The 17,535-nt window shown below is 36.6% G+C and overlaps 1 protein-coding gene across 6 annotated transcripts in view; it reads right to left on the bottom strand.

Annotated features, from left to right (window-relative positions):
• Nucleotides 1-17,535, bottom strand: part of CAB39L (calcium binding protein 39 like) — a 100,481-nt gene that overhangs the window by 58,130 nt on the left and 24,816 nt on the right. Inside the window, exon 1 of one of the 6 annotated variants that reach the window (XM_060129610.1) lies at nt 3,032-3,052. The exons of 4 other annotated variants lie outside the window; for them this stretch is intronic. The gene's annotated coding sequence lies outside the window, so the exon portion shown is untranslated. Of the gene's footprint in view, nt 1-2,773; nt 2,998-3,031; nt 3,053-17,535 lie in introns of those variants that run through there. One more of the 6 variants, XM_060129608.1, reaches the window with a different exon arrangement.

The following is a 17,535-nucleotide window of genomic DNA, read 5'->3' as shown; positions in this document are numbered from 1 at the left end:
AATTGTCCAAACTATTCCACATTATTTCATTCAATCATTCAACAAATATTTATTAAGCACCTATTATATGCCACTTGGAACTACTCAAAATCATTACTTTTAAAATATGATTTGAAATAGAACATAGAAAGTATTTTTTGATCAGAGGGAAAGGTTTTTCTGCCACTAAAAATCATTTAAGTATAATCTGCATTCATTGTATTGTTTATTTCATTACATATGTTTACTGCAGTACTAACTTTAACATTTTATATCTTGGCCTTTTAGAGAAACTTTTTTTAAAAAATTGAAGTATAGTTGATTTACAATATTGTGTTGGTTTCAGGTATACAGCAAAGTGATTCAGTTATATCTATATATATATATTTTCCAGATTATTATCCATTATTGTAGAGAAACTTTTAGGGCCAGCGTAACTAAACTTAATTTGGATAGACCTAATTTGAGTTTTCCGAATAGGCCACATTTCTTCATATGGGTCCTAGTACACATATGCAAATACATAATTCTTCTGAGTTAAAGTTGACACCTTACTTCAGAATGTCCCATGTACTCAAGATACCAAGCTTGTAAATTGCCTCCCCTCATCACCATCCCTACTCATTCAAGATTACCCCCAAGTTACACCACAGTCTTCTCTTTTTCTCTTAACAGTTAGGCCTATTCTGTACTACTATTGCTTTGTTTGCTTCTTAAAATTCAATTCTTGGCTCTCTCTTTCTCGTAATGAAAACTGTGTGCCCCTAAACCCCCTTCCTTTTTGGGGTACCTTGGAAAAACTACTCAGTTCCATTTTTGTAAACCAAAGAAAGAGTTCAGTCCCTATCTGGTAACTATTTATTAGGTACCTACTTATATGCCAGACACTGGGCTAGATCTCAGAAATGGCTGATAAGCATAAAAGCAATGGCTAGAAATATTCCTGTAGCAAGGAAAAGAAAAATCACTGATTTTAATATAAGATTAGATCTCATAAACAGTGCAATTTATCTTGGAAGCTCATAAAAGTACCTAGAAATGCTGTTTATAAACATACTGCTTTCCTTCAAGTATTAATATTTAGGAAAAATAATGTCTTATTCAACTTGTAATTGTTTTTATATTTAGTTTCATCACTGTAATTGATTTTCTAATATTTTTCAGGGTGGTGATGGTTTTTCTATTGTGTAAGTGAAATATAAACTTAGGCTATAATAAACACCAAGCAATCATTATTTGTTAAATTGTTTCCCAGAGAAGATGGTTCCCAAATTCCCAACAACCCACTCACAAATAAACTTCTAAGGTACAAAACACTTGGAAATTGGGGATGGCTTATTTTTTATTTCTATATTTACAATCCTATAGGCTTAAGAAATGGTGCCACTACTAAGATAATACCAGTGAATTACTAGTTTAAAATAAAAAATTATTTGGAAGATTGTGAAGCTATGTGTAAATCTTCCATCAGTCTAAGGACTGAGTGTGGGAAATTCTGTAAAGAAGTAAAATTTGGTTTGTGATATAATCTCTATTGTATTTACTTTTGACTTCAAGTATAAGATACTAGTCCTAAAAAGGTTTTCACAGACAATCTGAGTTTCTTTTTATACACTGGTCAATAGGTTAAAAAAACTCCACAAAACAAAACCTGTTCTACAGGCTTCTGCACACATACAGGAAATATTAGAGAAAGTACAGTAGTTTTACATTGTATCTAGAGTACAAACCCTTTTAATAGGTTCATTGACACCTTGCTTAAGTTTTCATTTCTGCTAAGTTGTTCTGCCTTAAAGGACTCACTTGAATCAATAACTAAGGACATCTTTTTTGAGGCTGGCAAACTAGAAACATTGCTTAGAATGATGCATCTTTAAGCAATGACTCACTTCTGCAGCTAACAATATATACTTCCTTCTTACACAGAAGAATGATTACATGCCTTCCATCGATGCCTTTAAAAAAACATATAAAATTAGCATACAATCTCCCAAGTTAAGATTGTACAAATGAAGTTTTTATTGGAATGTGAATATATATTTTAAGAGTTTTTTCTTTTTTCTCTTCTCTATTGTTTACATATATATATATATCTGGTTAAAATAGTTCTTCAGCAGAACAACAATATTATATAAGAGTTTGGTGCCAGCTATAAGAACAAAATAACTGCCTTATTCCTTAATTTGAAATGTGCATTCATTTTGTATCAAATGGTAAGTTTGATATGTAAATTGTCTAATTTTTATTTTCACTCCAGAACTTTGAAAAAAATCATGTGTCACTTATTGGATCTAACAGAAGCATTCAACATTCAAATTACATATCCCTTTATTTAATGGCATCATTAACATTTCTAATTGAATTATGAGGGAATGCTGTAATTGATAATATCAAACATCACAATGATTATTTTAAATTTACTGAAAATAGACGGAACGAGGTAACTTTTGAATTTTTATTCAGTTGAAAGAGAAACATGAAAAATGGTATCCTGCCACTATTTTATTTTTGGAAACTCTTTGTAAATAAAAACCCATTTCCAAAATAAGATATTCCACGGACACGGAATAGTTGGTAATGATTCAAGTGCCTTAGGCAACAGAGAAGTATTGTTTTGTAGTTGTTTTTTAAAACCTCTCCTAGTAACAGCAGTTTATCATGCACAAAGAAACAAGGTAACAGCACAGTTTAAAATGAAAATATAAGCAATAACTGTAAAACCTCAGCTAAACTAAAGGTTATCATATTAATTCCATCTCTGTGAACCATTATAGGTAACCTGGTTGATACTCACCAAATGTTACAGAAAAGCCCAGGCTCGCCTAAGCAACGAAAAGTAGACACGTGGTGAGGTGCTGAAGACAGCTCTCTCTGGGGCTCAAAGCACTTTAGATGAAGTAGCCTTTATCTTCCATTTAATAGAGGGTGCCTCCTATTACCAAAGCGTGGCAGAGAAGAGTTTCCACAATCCTGTCTTGACTTTCTGTCTCCCTCTTTGAAGAGTAAGTTACCACCGGAAAAAGTTAGCAGAAAATGATCACTGAACACTCACACAGGGCAGCTGTAAATTTCCACTCTCTTTGCTTGCTCTCAGATTCCAAGCCTTGCTTGTCTCTTAATCTGTCACAGGCAGTTCTGTTTCTGGTCAAACCAGCTTGCTTATGCGTTCTCCTCTCCTCCTCTAATGCACTCTTTTAGATACATACCACACAGTCACAGCTCCCTCTTTTTCTTCCTCCTTCCCAATCATGCAATGTCACAAGAATGTGTGTAAAGCAATTAAGTTGAGGCAAATTTAATTCTTGGCCAAAGGAAAACAAAAGAGTCTAGGTATAAACAAAATTTTTTTCTCATCACATTTTTTCCTTTTAAGTCCTATACTTGTTCATGCATGGTTTTGTCAACAAATTAAATTGGCCTGACCATCTTGTTTAAAAATTTAAATAACAAAGGCATGTTGATAGTGATAATAACAGATTCATTTGCTAATATGTTAGATTCCCAGGGAAGATGCTATTCCCAATCATAATAAGAAAGTGTAGCAAGTAAATACACAGTATTATTAATTTAATCTTGAGATTTTAAAAAGCAAGGGAGGTGGGGGGGGCGGGGGCGTTGGCACAATGGATAACGCCTCTGACTACGGATCAGAAGAGTCTAAAAAGCAAGGGAGGTGTTAGAATGAGTATTCATAATTTAATTTCAGTGTAATTTTGTGAAAACTTAATTTATTAAAAAATACGGTATATTTTGAAACTTAGAATCAATTTAGTTATAAAAAGGAAATTATAAAGAACATAGAGAAATATTAACACCAAAACTATTAAATGGAGCAGCTTACACCATTTATGTGCAAACCAAATGTAACTATTTGGTGTAGAATGTCTCCCCCTCCCTCCCCACCCCATCACACAAAAGCACTATTTGTCAGGATACGTAATACCTCTTCAATGAGAATTTTAAAAGCTAAAGGTTTCAAAAAACATTTTTTCATTAATATACATGTATAATTGTAGAGTAAAATTTCTTAAAATTATGGATCTTTCTGCAAGGTTTGAGGATGAGGAATTAGGTAGAAGACTGAGTGGGATGGCTAGTGACAGGCTTAGATGGCCTTTATTAGATTCTTTGGAGTTAAAAGGTAAGCTTGGAATACATGCTAGCTCTGTGAGGATGCTAGTCAGAGCCTGCTTTGGGGTTTTCTTTTTTTAATTAATTAATTAATTAACTTATTTTTGGTGTTGGGTCTTTGTTGCTGTGCGCGGGCTTTCTCTAGTTGCGGCGAGCAGGGGGTACTCTTCGCTGCGGTGCGTGGGCTTCTCATTGCCGTAGCTTCTCCTGCTGCACCAGCTCTAGGCGTGCGGCTTCAGTGGTTGTGGCACGCGGGCTCAGTAGTTGTGGCTCAATGGGCTCTAGAGCGCAGGCTCAGTAGTTGCGGTGCACGGGCTTAGTTGCTCCGCGGCACGTGGGATCTTCGCGGACCAAAGATCGAACCCGTGTCCCCTGCATCGGCAGGTGGATTCTTAACCACTGAGCCACCAGGGAAGTCCTCTGTTCCAGTTCTTTAGTGCCAAAGACTTTTAGGTTCTCTGTCTCCCACTATGTTTCCACTCAAAAGTCTTGTGCTCTTCTAACAGATCTCCCAATTATAGAGCTGACAGAAATAGTTGTTAGACCTATTATTACTTTAATCTTACTCTCTGCAGAACTAAAATATCTCTAAGAATATGAACTTAAATAAATTGAAAGGTAATTATTTGTACTTAGTTGTTTATCCTTATGAAAAATAAGTGAATAAATCTTGGCTTTATTACTTAATCTATATATCATATATATTAAATATATATTTCTTAACATATATACTTATTTTAAAATATATTTCTTTATCTGGCTTATTTAAAGTACAGTTTAGAAATTTAAATATGTTACAAGGAAATTTTAACACCTAAAAATTAGGCATCAAGAAGACTAGGGCTTCCCTGGTGGTGCAGTGGTTGAGAATCCACCTGCCAATGCAGGGGACACGGGTTCGATCCTTGGTCCAGGAAGATCCCACATGCCACGGAGCAACTAAGCCCGTGCACCACAACTACTGAGCCTGTGCTCTAGAGCCCATGAGTCACAACTACTGAGCCTGCATGCTGCAACTACTGAAGCCCATGCACCTAGAGCCCATGCTCCGCAACAAGAGAAGCCACCACAGTAAGAAGCCTGCGCACCACAACGAAGAGCAGCCCCTGCTCACTGCAAGTAGAGAAAGCCTGTGTGCAGCAACGAAGACCCAACACAGCCAAAAATAAATGAATAAATAAATAAATAAATAAATAAAAGAAGCCTACAGATTAGTCTGCTGTTTGTTACTTCAAATTAGTAGTTCTGTAAATCTGTAATCTTATTTCCTATTTTTAAAGAAACAATAAATGGAAATTATCCCAAAACCCTAAAGGGTATTAAGAGCCTACTATCTTCTTAAGATTATACTCAAAGAGTTCTGGTATAACTGAAGAAGTTCGGAATTTGTAAGGGTAGAACTTAGAATAACTATAAGGCTGATTTTTTAAAAGTCACTTTAAAATTAGACTTTATATCAATCTGTGATGGAGTCTAAGGCACAAAATAAAGACAAGGCATCTAATACATAATTAAACAGATTGTCTGCATATGAATGTATGTTTACATTTGATTCCTACTAAATACCATTTTTTAAGATGCATACAAAGAAATCAGAAAAAGTGACCTTATATTAGGCCACAAAGACATCAGTAAATTTTCAAAGGAGAAATAGTGCAAACTTCATTCTGTAAATACAACACAATAAAACTAGAAGTTATTTTTAAATTTTTCAGAAGATAAGCAAACTGTTCTTTAAAAATACCCTATTAATACGTGAAAATTAAAAAAGAACATTCTTTCAAAAATTATTTGGACAGAGAATTAAAAGTACAATTATAGGGACTTCTGTTTCAGACTATGATGGAGTAACAGGGACTAGATTTACTCTTCTATCTTACATAATTAAAAAACTGGACAGAATTAATAAAACAATGGTTTTCAGACACTGGACACCAGGCAGCTCAGCCCAGTAATCCCTAAGAGAAAGGAAACAAACAAAGGTAAGCTTCACAATTGTCCCAGTTTGCAGAGCAGGAAGGGGAACCCAAGCAGAGCATGGCAGTCTCCCTGAGTTCAAAAGACAGAGTTGATAATTCAAGAAGGCCAATGTGGCTAAAATTCACAGGGCAAAATACCAGAGAGGGAGAGCTGCAAAGAGAGCACCAGAGATCTGCAAAAAGTTCCCCTCAAATCTTCACTGAGAACTGATCAGTGCACGTCCATGAGAAAACTCTCCAAGGCCAAGGAAAGAACCACTGGAAAGAAGCAGGCTGAAGAATTCCCACTATACACACAGGCTGAGAATAAATAGGTCATGTTCCCAACAGTCAGAATAAAGAAATCTCATAATAAATGGGAGATTGGGTTGAGTACTCAGAAAAATATTGCCTCAGTAGCAGGACCAAATTAGTCCTAAAGGTTGTTCTGGTCCCCCCCAATAGAGGTTACAAGTGAGCTTGAAAGGATCAAATTGTTTCCAAATAACTTAAGTGTATCCTAGAGAAGAATTAAAAATTTTTAGAAATCTAGCACACTACAACATAGAATCCACATGTTTAGCATCCAGTCAAAAAGTACCAGGCATGCCAAAAGCAGGAAAACACATGCATAATAAGGAGAAAAACTTAATAGAAAATAGCTCAGAAATGACACAACTAACAGCATTAGTACAAAAAGACATTAAAACAGCTATTACAAATATACTCCATAAGTTTAAGAAAGTATAAAAAAGCATAAGTATTGTTAAGGAGAGCCCTGGAATATATTAAAAAGACACAAATCAAATTTCTTAATATTAAAACTACAATTTCTGAGATAAAAATTACACCAAATAGGATGAACAGATTAGACACTGCAGAAGAAATAATTAGTAAACTTGAAGACAAAACAGAAGTTATCAAAATGAAACACTGAGGGCTTCCCTGGTGGCGCAGTGGTTGGGAGTCTGCCTGCCGATGCAGGGGACATGGGTTCGTGCCCTGGTATGGGAGGATCCCACATGCCGCGGAGTGGCTGGGCCCGTGGGCCATGGCCGCTGGGCCTGCGCGTCCAGAGCCTGTGCTCCGCAACAGGAGAGGCCACAACAGTGAGAGGTCCGCGTACCGCAAAAAAAAAAAAAAAAAAAAAAACACTGAGGGAAAAAAAAGACCAAAAAAAAAAAAAAATTAACAGAGCATTCCTAACTATGGGAAAACTTCAAGCAGCCTAATGTATGCATTGTTTGAGTCCTAAAAGGAGAGCAGAGAAAAGGGGAAACAGAAAACAATGTTTGAAGAAATAATGACCAAAAATTTTCTAAATTTAATGAAAACTAAACTGAGAGAAATGAAAGAAGAAAAATACAAATCTACTACTATAGTCCAAGATATAAATACTCTTCTTTCAATAATTCATAGAAAAAGTAGAAAATCAGTAAGTCTATAAAAGACTTGAACAGCACTAAAACCAATTTGATCTGATATATATCAAACATACAAACATAGAAAATATGTTCTCTGATCACATTAACTTAGAAATCAATAATAAAAGATATGACAAATTCCCAAACATTTGGAAACTAAATAGCACACTACTAAATAATCTATTGGTCAAAGAAGAAATAAAAGCAGAAATTAGAAATTATTTGGGGGAATTCTCTGGCAGTCCAGTGGTTAGGACTGGGCACTTTCATTGCCATAGACCCAAGTTCGATCCCTGGTCAGGGAACTAAGATCCTGCAATCCATGCAGCATGGCCAAAAATTAAAAAGGAAAAGAAAAGAAATTACTTTTAACTGAATGAAAAGGAAAACCTAACAACAAAATCTGTGGGATGCAGGTAAAGAAGTATTTAGAGAGATGTGTTTAACATTAAGCACTTATATTAGAAAAGAAAGCATGCCTCAAGCTAATGACCTCAGCTTCCACCTGAAGAAACTAGAGGCGTTAAGCCCAAAGCAAGCAGAACCAAGAAAATAATAAAGAGCAGAAATCAATAAAGTTAGAAACAGAAAAACAATGAAAAAATCAATGAAACAGAACCTGATTATTTGAAAAGATCAATAAAATTGCTCAACATCTTACAAGACTGACAAAGAAAAAAAGACAAAAATATCACTATCAGGAATGAAACATTAAACCATAAAAAAGCTATGAGAAAATGCTGATATTTATTTGATCTCTGGGTAAGATAGTTTTTTCAGACCAGATCTATTTAAGAATAATGTTTTAATTTGTTAAGCCCTCCCTCCTCTTCCTTTTTAAAAACTGATTCTGGACTTTTCAAAAGACTAAGACAATTCTGTTACAGAAACTTTTGAGAATGTGTTTTGTGGTGCCATTTAACTTGTTCTTCTATCCCCTGTATTTCCTATAAAAAGGAAGTTAGCTCTGAAAGCACAATAAAACATAAACATTTTTTACAAGATAAGTTCATAATGAATCACACCAAGAGGCAACAGTCTCATTGTCCCACTATTAGTGATCTATGTTTGATGACTGAGTTAGGGTAATAATAGCACATTTCTTTTTTTTTTTTTTTTACATTTCTTTATTGAAAAGACATTTCCCTTTTTGACTAGCTAGTAGGGTATAGACTGATACTTTTTTCAACCTGCAAATATGCAATTCTCTCTCAGTGCTTCCTCCAATGATTTTAGTATTCATTGGTGATCCTTCCCTAAATCAATTACTTCACCAGGGCTGCAAACCGGTAATTTTAAAAATTCTATTCTTTCTATGTATATTGGCTGGCACTGTTTTGCAGAGAAGAGCTTCTCCTCAACTATACTTCTAATTGTTTAATTCTCTTTATTTAATTACCAATTTTGAGAGTAGGAAGCTAGTAATATTCACTTCCAATGGTGGCAAAGAGAGATACGTTTTTTTGGTGGGGGAAGTCTTTCTCTTCTCTTGAATATCACTATAGGTTCACAAATTTTTATAAATTCAATGTTTCAATCAATTACAGGCATTATTCTTTTTGGTGCTGTCCTTGTAGCCTGGGTTGCCCCCCAAAAGCAGGGTCTGAAGCAAAAGCCTCATGTAATATTATTTTAATAAGAAATCCAATCACAATGAGCAGGAATGAGGAAATAGGGGAATAAAACAAAGAAGGAATATGTCAGCCAATATGACAATGCATCATCAAGCTGGCCACCTGTTAAATCTATCAGACTGAAACTCTTAGAAGCTATATGAACTGCATTTCAGGATCACCCCTAGGGTTCGGGGGTGGGAGGGTGGGAAAGGAAGAGGAAGAATTTATCTACTGGTTCTCATCTTGGATTGATCAAAGTCTTTCCCCAAAGGGAACTAACTCCCCTACACTTGAGTTTAACTCCTCTATTCTTCCCGGTTGCACATGTGTGGGTCTGGGCACTGAGTGGACCCCAGAGCAGTGGCCACATGGAAGCCCTGCGACACGTAGCAAAGGGCTTGCAGAATGACAGGAGATGAAGCTATTAGGTTATGCCTGCATGAGGGTTTGCATAGAGGTGAAATGAGACAAGTGAGTCCTAGAGGATCTGCAATGGTATATAAGAGGTATCTAAAACAATTGCTCAAACTTCCACAAATTAGGCCAGCGGGAGTCCTTTCAAGATAGCTCCTACATCCTTCTGATACAGTTTCAATAATCCTTGAACTTTCATTGCTTTCTTGTTCAGCACAATGGTGCAGGCTCACCTTGTATTTACTTTCTCCCAGATCTGGGCCATTTCTCCAGAGAGAAGTTTTCCAAATGTGAGGAACAGTGCACTTACCCTTGCTCAAAAGTGTTTACTTACTGCATCCAGCTCCAAGATCTCTGTTGGTTTTATGCTTTTTAATCAAATTTGAAGTAGCTCCTTATGGTCTAGCATTCTATGGCTCAATTATAAATTTACTCCCCCACCCACCCAGGACATCTAATAAACAAGGCAAAAGGAACACAGGACCAGGAATAAATACTCCCACATGAAAAAGGGTAAGTGAGGAAACATTAATCTATAATATGTATGATATTTTGCTGGACAGGAAGAGCAAGCTTCCCTGCCTGGGGATGAGTTCCTTAGCTACCAAACTGGTTGCCCCTGGTTCTAATCTCTCTAATCCCTGGGAGAATCCTCCCTATCAATTGTCCTCCAACGTCACATTTGAGCGGGTCATTGTGGATGGTTCATGATTGACGGCTTTCCTGCTGAAGCCAGTCTACCTGTCTGGGGGCCAGATTTAGGGGTCTGGGAGTTGCCAAGGGATGACAGAACTTTATTTCTCAGGCTTGAATTTCTTTGACAATACAACGGTCTTGGATTATCATTTGGCTTTTAATCACTTTGCCTTTTGTCTTCTACTCATCAAAGCCAAAAACTGTTGAATCTGTTGTGATTTTTGTCTCTAACCAGCTTCCTTGGTCTGCCCATTACTCAAGCCCCCAGGTTAAAATGCTTCCTTCTTGGTCTCTTCTTCCAAAAAATGGGAGAACTTCCCCTTACACCCAGGCTGCATCCTATTAGATTGCTCTGTATTCCGGGGTTGACTGCCCCACAAGGCAGAAGTAGAAAAAGATGCTTGGGTTTTCAGGCTTCTCCTAGATTCTAATCATATCTTTCTCACACTTTGTGCCTCCCTACTTTTGCTCAAACTAATTTAGCTCATGGCTGTGATCACACTGGAGAGACAAATACGCAGGCATAATGCTTAGGAAGTTCTTAGGCTCTCAGGTTCTGTATATGCCTTTTTAGTTATCCTTTTCCATATGAGCTCATTATCTCTTACTCAGAATCCTTTGACTCAAATTCTACCCAGGTGGAGCTCTGCAAAATCACATGTTGCTCCACTTGAATGATTATGATTCATTTCATTAACCTGTGACTTTGCTTATTTACAATATCATTATCATGAGGAGGGTGGCTTAAAATCTGGCAACTGGAAGTGATGTCTGGAAGGTCTTAAATAGACTTTCTCCCCCTCACCCCGCCTTTTTTTTCTACTTTACTCATATCATTGGGTCATTCAGCATTTTTTTTTTCATTCAGCATTTTTTATTGCAAGAAGGCAGAAATTTTATAGCCTCCTTTTACCCTTACCTTGCGTGCTTTTTCTTAAAGACCTCTTAGCCTAGTACACTCATTTATTACTTAAATAAATTCCTATTTATCAGTTCTATCCATCACTCCACTTCCCATGGTCCACTTCAATATTTAACTCCCTATAGAAAGGGGTCAGCCTCTATTTCCCCCACATTCTTCTCTCCTGATCAATAACACTGTAGTTACCTAAATAGATAATAAAGTTTGTTTTTGTGTTTGCTTTGATTATACTTCTAAGGTTGGTGAGGGTAAAATAAAACAAGAACTCTAGTACTTTAACACAGAGTGTAAATTAACATAACTTTTTCCTGTAGGGATATTAACAATAAGTTGCAAAAGGCTTAAAATATTCATATTCCTTTTTATTTAGTAATTCAATGTCTACAAATTTATTCTAAGAATAAGTATGCAAGGAAGAATATACAGGGATATTTATTGCACTACTTATAGCAAAAAAACCCCAAAACTAAAGTCCAAAGTATGTGATTGATTATAATCATTGGGGTCCATGTGGCATGGGCATTGGCCAACCAAAGCAGATGTCCAAACAACCAGCATAGTTGCAGGCCATTCAGCATGCCTACTGAATATTGAGCAGGGTTCATTCATTAATACAGAATAACACGGTCAAGTTGTTTAAGAACATTTAAAGAAATGGGGATATATTTATTGCATAATATCAAGTTTAAAAATTCCAAGATGCTAAACTTAGTAAAGAATATGAGCCCCCAATTTTTGTTCTATTTTTTACATAAATATTTCCTTCTGTTTGGACATGGAAACAATACCAAAGGTTAACATTAGTTGGAACACCAGTGGTTACATTCATACATTCTTGTGTTTTCCAAATGTTCTAAAATTAACATGTACAGTCAGTTTTGCTACAAAATGAGGTAAGTGTTCCTAAAAATCTCCATGCTGTGCAATCATGCAATAAGAACCACAGGAATTCTGGGGAAAACCGGGTTGGAGCTCAATACTCAAAAATTTCATCAGTGACATATTTTTTCTCTTAAAGTAGGAACCTAATAAAAATAGTAGCACACTTTTACACATGTTAAGTGGTTTAAAAAAATACATAAATACCACAATAAATATGGTACTTTTCCTTGAAAAAGACCTGACATTTTGCTTATGGCGGTGTATGTTAGGAGACTTATAGCTTGTAAATTATTTCAAAATAGTGGAAATAGGATTATCTGAAATCAGCTGGAGAGTTGTAACACCAAACATGGATGAATGTGACTCATATAACATGTGGTACACAGAGACAGCTGGTACATGCTTGAGGTGTGTGCATGTCTATGTTTTGTGCATTTCTCCATGGTTTATGTTTTGTGCATTTCTCCAAGGCTTGGTTCAGCTGGGTGGTTTTCTGCATTCGTAAAACTGTACAAAAGCAAATGAGAAATCTGCATTATGCTCAAATGTTTCCTAATATGTCAATCATATTGGAACAAATTTGTGTTTTCAAAACAAGTGTTAAAAGCAGAAATGACTCTTTTACCACTGTAAAATATATGTATATGTTGAGTATGCTAACAAGTACTGTGAACCTATTGTTGTAATTTTGCTAATTTGGGTAACTACAGATTTTTTTTTTTAAGTGGTATTTACCTCTTACTCTCGCTGTTTTGTTTTGTTTTTTAAACATCTTTATTGGAGTATAATTGGTTTACAGTGTTGTTTTAGTTTCTGCTGTATAACAAAGTGACTCAGCTATATGCATATGTATATCCCCATATCCTCTCCCTCTTTCGTCTCCCTCCCACCCTCCTTATCCCACCCCTCTAGGTAGTCGCAAAGCACCAAGCTGATCTCCCTGTGCCATGCAGCTGCTTTCCACTAGCTATCTATTTTACATCTGGTAGTGTATATATGTCAATGTTACACTCTTACTTCGTCCCAGCTTACCCTTCCCCTCCCCATGTCCTCAAGTCCATTCTCTATGTCTGTTCTTTATTCCTGTCCTGCCCCTAGGTTCACGAGAACCACTTTTTTTTTTTTTTAGATTCCATATATATGTGTTAGCATACGGTATTTGTTTTTCTCTTTCTGACTTACTTCACTCTGTATGACAGACTCTAGGTCCATCCACCTCACTACAAATAACTCAATTTTGTTTCTTTTTATGGCTGAGTAATATTCCATTGTATATATGTGCCACATCTTCTTTAGCCATTCATCTGTCGACGGACACTTAGGTTGCTTCCATTCACTGTTTTTTTCTCCTCGCTTCTCATCTATGCTTTTGTTTCTCTATTTTTCTCTCTTCCTAAAGATTACAGTATAGGTACAAAATACCACAGCTACAACTTCAGGTAGCCCAGGAATAACATTTGACTTTTCTTCAATAGTCTTATGCCAAAAAGGGAGACCCAAAGCAAAGAATCTATTTATTATCTTAGGAGTTTGTCATGCTATCCATGTACCATAGATATCTCTAGTTCTTCTCATAATTCCCATTTCAGACAGAATTAACATCGTGGCCCTGGAACTTGCTTAAAGATACTCAAATTGCTTTCATAAAAGCAGAATACAGAAGAAATGCCAGAGGACAAATGCTTTAGAGGTGTCCAAGTTGCACTGAAATTGGGGTTAATTGATAGAATGAAAACACATTTCCAATTGTCCATTAATTGCTAATCCTTGGCCAAATTTGGAAATCTTTAAAAGTTCTTAACTTCAGCAAGATAACAAAGATTCTTCATTAGTCTGTTTTCTCTCTTATACTAACTCTGCTTCCATCTCCACCTTCTGCTTTTTTTAGGAAGGAGGAAGCTTGAATTACAAAATTTAGGTGACACCCCTGCCTATTGGCTGTATTTCCAAAATGTCAGAGCAATCTCTCAAAGCTGAGACCATCAATCTTTTTCTCACTTTCTAGCACTACTCTGGCCCCCTACTGGTACTGCACTGCAGTGGCAGCTGCAATATTTGGCCCTCAGCAGTAACATCTACTATGCCAGTCCAAGGAATGACTGCCTTGTTTCCCTAATGCCAAGATAAAATATATCTCTACATATATCTATTTAGTAATAAATAAATATAGATATATAGTCTCTGAAGGCCTTTATGTGATAAACTATTCTGAACACTCTTCTCATATCAAGTGCCTAGTTTCACAGTCCATAAAATCTTTGAAATTAGGCAGACCCAGATTTGAATGAAAACAGATTGTACGTAAGTAACATATCTTTAAATTGGAGATAACAGTATATACTCCAGGACTAGTTGTGAGCATCAAGTGAAATAATATACATACATGCCTGACTCAGTTAACTGTTAAATGTTAGACACTGCTCCACTCATAAAAAACAAACAACAACAAAAAAAAACTCTAGCATATATTAAAAGTACATCATCCAACTTGCAGTTGCTCTATCACTACTCCTGAATGGGGCAGATCCACTGGAGGAGTCACAAGCAGTTTGTAGTCAACCTCATTTACGAAACACTTAGTAGATGCCAAGTGCTATAGTAGGTGCTCCAGAAATACTCATAACCCACACACCAACAAGTCATTAACTATGTGTTTAAGGACTTCTAAATTTGTCTTATATATCAACTAGACCAAAAGAATTCCGTTAAAAGAATTTTGAGTGCAGCCTTTTTTTTTTTTTTTTTGGCCACACCACGAGGCCTGTGGGATCTTAGTTCCCTGAGCAGGGACTGAAGCCGGGCCCTCGGCAGTGAAATCACAGAGTCCTGACCACTGGACCGTCAGGGAATTCCCTGAATGCAGCATTTTTAAAAAGCATAGGATAGGAGTACAGAAACCCTGGAGTTTAGTCTAATTTACTCTAAGCAAAAGACAGAGTTGGGGTGGGGGCAAGGGAAACGGGACTCTTAACCATTTGATCTAAATAAGAAAATTACAAGAAGTCTCAGAGGTTCCAGAAGTGGTGCAGGGATTCCAGAATATTTGTGAATTTGAGATTAATAGCGAATTATCAAGGAGATGCTCTATAACAATGCTTTATTTTACACTCGATTAATCCACATCTTTCATTCTAACAAACATTTTGAGGGTATTTTCTATGTGACACAAAGTAGTTTTCATAATGAACTTCAATTAATACTGTCCATACTTTCAGGGTTGCTACTAGCTTATATGGTACTTTGGTAAAAGTCAGAAAAAGGGACAGGTGCAGTCAAGCAGGCGCATAGATTAACCAGCAGATAGCACCTTCATACAAAGAACAAGTACCCTTTTCACAGGCAGATGCAGCCCTGCACCAGCCTGGCACATAGTTTGATGTGACAGAAGTGGGGATGTGAGCTGGATTTCAGGCCCCACTCACTTCCCTGGCCAGGAGGCTTTGGGCAGTGGACAAGCCATACAACTAAATGCAATGGCCCTGAACACTTGACAATGGCAAGGCTCTGTTACAACTTTCTTATCACTTCAATGTATAGGATTCATTCATCCAACCATCTGAGGGAATCTGCTCTTTGGGGGTACAGAGTAAAATAAGAAATTCATATTTTATTAGGGGATATAAGACATGTACTAAAAATAACTAGAGTGTAAGGCAAAAAGTTATGAATTACAAATGAAAAGACTAATGAAATACCGAAAAATTCAGAAGAGCCAAAAAAAACATACCTTGAGGAATCACAGAAGGTTTCATAGAAAAGGTGCACTGAACTCAGTTTTGAATGATGGGTATGATTTGGTCACATGGAGATAAGAACACAGTATTAGGAAGTACAAGATATAAATAACAAGCAATAATTTAGCTTATCAGAAGCAAATGCTATGTGAATGACACTAAAAAAAACTGAAAAAAACAGGTTGGGATCAGATTATGAAGAGCTTTAATACTAGGTTAATGAGTTTAACTGTTAATTTGTGGGCAAAAGGGAGCCATGATGTAATCAAACTCTCTTTCATGAATATGAATGTGGCAGTGTGTAAGAAGAATCAAGAAGGCAGAGAGACAGGAGGAGATGAAATTAAAGGCAATTGCACTAGTCTAGGATGGCAATGAAAGTAACTAGGCAGTCTACCTATCAGAGACAATAGGTTTGGCAACTGAATAAATGTAGATGGTAATTGAGAGAAGAGACAATATGATGAGTTTCCATGCCTGTGTGAAAGAGTAGATGGGTAATATTTTCAAAATAAATAAGGACCAACGAAGGAAAAACAAATTTTTGCAAAATAACCAGTTGCTTGATATGTAACAAGTTTGAGGTGCCAGCAAGACTTCTGGATATAGATGCCTACAGAGGCAGTTGAACACATAGCATAGAACTTGGAGAGAAAACAGAGCCAGAGATATATTGGGGGGTCACTCATTCTGCCAGTGCAATATGAGAGACCAAAAAGAAAGCCAAGAACAAACCTTTAAGGAACGTCTATAAGTTGTGATAGAAAAAACTGACTAAAGAAACAGTAGTTAGAGAAGGACAGGAGAACCAGAAAAGTATACTATCACTATGAACAAAAAGGAGAGCATCAAGAATATGAAGTGTGCAACAATATGGAATACTGTAGAGCAGTGATGAGCATCCTGCCTAAACCTGTAATCTAATTTCTAAGGCCCTCTTTCAATTCTTACAAACCAAAGGTATCAGGGGAAATAGGGATATTCAGAGAACCACTTAGGACAAGGAAAAGGACCTTTAAGAATTCATATTCCCCTAAAATCCTAAAGACACAGGCTGATAGGCCAAAGCCAGGCTGGGATCACCAGAGCATACGGTACTACAGCAAAGCATAAAGCAGGCAGAGGACTCCAAGCCAGTCCTTCTGGGAAACTGGTAATATTCGTTCTGATCCAGGTAGCATGGCTCAACTGACTTGCCTTGAACACTGGATGAGAGGTTGGAGTAGTAGTCCCTGACACACAACAAATATTCCAGGGCAAAATTAGGATTGTAAGAGGTTAGGGATGAGGTAACGGAGGCATGAGCATATATTACTTGTTTCCAAGTGTTTTGATAAGGAACAGAAGGAGAGCTTGAAGGACTAATGAAAGGTATTTTTGTTGCTTGCTTGCTTGCTTTTTTTTTTTAAACTCTCAGTAGATTGGGTAGAACAGATATCAGAAAGATGCAAGATAAGAGGATAATTAGTGAGGCAAGAGTCTTAAGCCCACAACGGAATATGGGATCAAGAACATAAGTGGAAAGTTTAACCCCCAAGAAGAATGATATATATCTTTCTAAAATGAAAAAGGAAGAGAAAGTATGAGTAAAATAAACTGTCCAGGTAAAGAGAAATAAAGTTAGAAAGCACATGATTGCTTCCATTTTCTCAGAAAAGAAGAACTCAAGATCATCTGAAGAGAATGAGAGTGGAGTAATAGAATGTGCATTTGAGCAGAGTGAAAATTGATGTTATCAAAAATCATATAGGGACTTCCCTGGTGGCAGAGTGGTTAAGA

The sequence above is a fragment of the Lagenorhynchus albirostris genome, chromosome 18 (assembly GCF_949774975.1).
Source record: "Lagenorhynchus albirostris chromosome 18, mLagAlb1.1, whole genome shotgun sequence".
NCBI classification, from domain to species: Eukaryota; Metazoa; Chordata; class Mammalia; order Artiodactyla; family Delphinidae; genus Lagenorhynchus; species Lagenorhynchus albirostris.
This window is presented reverse-complemented; position numbering and strand designations above follow the sequence as displayed.